This window comes from Frankliniella occidentalis, unplaced genomic scaffold (assembly GCF_000697945.3).
Source record: "Frankliniella occidentalis isolate FOCC.00 unplaced genomic scaffold, Focc_3.1 Scaffold1, whole genome shotgun sequence".
NCBI classification, from domain to species: Eukaryota; Metazoa; Arthropoda; class Insecta; order Thysanoptera; family Thripidae; genus Frankliniella; species Frankliniella occidentalis.
The window spans coordinates 270058-274135 of NW_026267131.1; positions in this window are offsets into that span (position 1 = coordinate 270058).

A 4078-nucleotide genomic window follows, 5' to 3' on the forward strand; every position below is an offset into this window, starting at 1 on the left:
ATATGCCCTGCGTTCAATCTTATTTGGCCTTAAGTGCAATAAAAATATTGGTATGTACTAACGTAAAACAGGATCTACGCAGGGCATGTTCTTTACACATTTAATTGCATTCATTCGGCCAGCAACGAGCCCTTTTAGGGAATATTGAGCCGCAGGCAGGCAGAGGGGCTGGAGATGGCGTAGCTACAAAATACCACGCACTCCAATGCGAGAGAGAGAGAGAGAGAGAGAGAGAGAGAGAGAGAGAGAGAGCTAGCTAGCTCCCCTGGTTCTGGTTGAAGAATGTTGTGGTATCGAGTAGATCGTGTGATTAAGCCCTACCCCCTTTCCTGATGGATAAGCTCGGTTAAGCTACTTTGCATTCAAATCATTTAAAAATCTGTTTCACGTCCCGGTGTGCAATTTGAAAGATAGTGAATAAATCTTTTTCAAAAAATGTAAGTTTTTTTCTCCTAACCTTGGCAACAGCAGTTACCAGACGGTTTCCACCGATCACGGGGAGAGAGGGGTGTCGTCGAGGAGGGGGTGTTGTCCGCCATGCCCCCATGTCGTTGACCTTGACACTCGATGGCGCTCACATTAACGGATCAGTCAACAAAGTACGTACGGCACATCTCGAATAACCCTAGCCTGCCTAATCTACCCTAAGTAAGATAATGTCCAAGCGACCTGCCCTATACTCGCAGCACAAGTTGATCGACCATGGAACATCGAACATTTTGAATAAAAATTAAATGTAATCTTGACCACGAGGTACGCCCCTACGTAACATTTTGAGAACAAAGCTGAAGGGCGGGTCGGCGGGCCCTCTGTCCGGCCGTGGGTTGCAGGGCGAAGCCAGAGACCAGTTTCGGCGGTGCGAGGTTGACCACATGTGTCAGTACGCAGGTATACACTTACATCACACCAAGAAAGGTCATATAGACAATCTACAGAATCTATAGCACCGTCTCTACTGGGCCTTTATGAAGAAGACATACTTTACATGCTTAGAAAACATGACTCATACTCCTTTTTGCCCAAACTGCACACTCTTTAGAAATTTCCGTCGGTTTCATCATTACGTCTGCATAACTATGTATCGGTATGTTTATTTTAACAAATCGTAACTGTTTGAGGGAAGTGTACATTGAACGCTGAAACACTGGAATAAATTCCATATTCATGCGCGTTTACCTTCATTCTGCGGTTTCGGCGGTCGGTGTAGAGAGTGCGGCGGGGGGTGCAGCGCTGGGTGCAGCGGTGGGCGCGGCGCGGAGCGGAGCGCGAGGGTGCAGCACCGGGACTCGGACGTAGTGGGCACGCCTTGGAGGGTCGCTGTGGACTGACCGGTCCGCCGGCCCAGCAGCGCGCAGAGCGGGGCAGAGCCACCGACAGGGCTGAATGGAGCTATAGGCCCTGGAGAGGGGAGTGGCAGAGAGGGGGAAGCAGCGGCGGGCAAGGGCTTCTGGAAAGAGAGACAGAGATTTGAGGGGGGGGGGGTAGAACTGGTAGGTGAGTCTGCAAAGCTAGGCTGGAAAACTGTCACGTCCATGTCCAGGGTATCCGTTAGAAAATAAATAAATATAAAGATAAAGAAATAAATTACTGTGTAGGCCTAGTCATATCCTAAAATAATGTGTGCACTGGAAACGCAAGTGTGTGAGTGTCGCACAGGTGTGTGAATATCCATTCATACACTTACGGGGGTAAACGTGTGTATTTCCTTTGAAAAATTCACAACTTTACCCATCTAAGTGTACGAATGGATATTCACACACTTACAAGTGAGTGACATTCACACACTTGCGTTTCCAGTGTGACTGATGCACATTATAAAGTTTGTTTGTGTTTACCTCGGCGTTAACCGTCCAGAGTTTCAAGTGTTGCCTCCAGTTTGGGCCAGATGTGGGGCCGGGAGCCGCGCCCGATGGGCTGCATACCAACCAGGCGGGCGCAAGGGAAAACAAGAAGGGCTGGCCCTGGCTGCCACCATCCGGCGTTGACCTGGTTCATGTATCAAGGACAGTATTAACGTCGACCTGGAGATGTGGACACGTAGAGACTGATTCATCTCTATCATATTACCATCAAAACACTTCAGACACTGCCGATGTTGACTTTATTCTAGCAAATCAATTGTTATGTTGTTGTGTGTTAAGTTATAATACTGATTTGGAGTAGGATTAGGAGAAAAAGAGCATCGTCATAGTGTTAAAACGTATTTATTTGAAATTAACAATATACACGAACATTCATCCAACATAGCAACATGAGCCAACTGGACTCAACGACCTATCAGGGTGTAGTTTATATATATCTCAGTTGTACAGTCGGCTGCCGACCCCATCAGGAATATCTTAACAGTGAGCAAACAAACTATGTAATTTAAATACGAGATTACCTCATAATTACAACACGAATAGCGCACAGCGGTGGGGTGGGGCGGGGGAGGGGCGGAGGCAGCCCCGCCCCCGCCGTGGAAGTCCCATCACACGCCGGCTCTACCCGACGTACTTACATCATGAGTCCGTTTTGAGCAGAAACGGCCAATTCAAAAAACAGGTTTCTTACAGTGGACTCTGAACGGAAGTTAACGTTTGCGAACAAAGCGAGACGTGAGCCAAACGTCGCACCATGAGGGCAAATACTTCACCAAGTGCTCTAAAATAAAATCCGTAGAAATTAAAATGCTGCCTTCGCCTTCCCGTTTCCGCCATGCGCTCTAAGTGAGGCCATGTAACAATGACGATAAGCTAAAAATTTGTACAAATTGTACAATAGGGAGACCGGCTGAGCTACAAACAAGTATGCCACTAGTTCGAAAATTTTGGCCATTCATCTGTACCGGTACGTACAAATCATCTCGCTGCCCCTGACTCGTATACCAGGGCTGGCGGTTTAGATGCTAACGGACACAACCTACGTATCTCGAAAGGGCAGAGGAATTCTCTGGATCGCGCCCTTCTCCTTTGCATTTTCAAATCCATGCGTCTCCCAAACAGTTTAAGCACAAAGACTTGAAAATCAATTTTAAGTTTAAATTGAGTCACAACGAGATGAAAATTTCTATTATTTTTGTTGCTGAGTTTTATAGGAAGCATTGACTTTTCCTACAATTTGTCCTTTAAGTCAAATAAACGGCTGTAGTACAAAATATTTCAATGCCTTTCATCCTAGTCCACCTTATATACAGCTTACTATTTATCAGTCTCACACACATAGTATATGTATATATTTACATGACACATTTTGAATAAATATTTAATGTAGCTTACGCGATATTTGTCAACAGTGTTCCGGACTATTGTGATTGGGACATGTGGGGTCGTCCATCCACTCGCACGACGTTTGTCCACAAAACCTTTTTTTGTGACGAAATTCCACAAATTTTCTCTTTTCAATTGACAGCAACCTCAGTCCCGGTTTAGACGTGGATTCCACGACGGAGTTTGCTTCACACGTCGCGAAATGATATGGTTGAGGCGTGACGAGTATACCACGATGCACAGAAATAATTACACCTCATGAAGGGGCGAAAACCCATCACAGCGCAAAAAAAAGTTTGCGCAATCCCAATATGACAATCATCAAGGCTTAATCTATTCCAATCCGGGAAACCCAAAATCAGCAAAACGACGAGGAAGACAAATCTGTGCGCGGTGCAACTTATTATTCTTTGACTCATCGTAAGAAGAAGTATGCTCTTGCACACTATAAACATGTACGTCTCTTAACAAATATTACAAAAATAAATACCATCGCCTTTTTTTCCTTCTCCCATATTCTTCGTAAACCTCCGTAGATACACTAAACTCCACGGCCCGGCCCGTGAGACTGGACCAACACCTTCACTTGAACGTCACAGCTAAACTTGCAATCGCAGGGCCGCCGGGGCCCGGGGCCGCTACCCTCGTAGCGTAAAAATATCGTATTTCCAGCGAGATTGCGCCGACCTCGTATCTACGATTAATACCCGTCGCAAATAGTTCATAAAGTATCAGGGCTGTTGCGTCTCGCCCGTAAACGTTTCTCTCAGTTATATAAATGATTTTCCAAAATTCCTCGGATCACAAGCATCATAACAATACATATATAG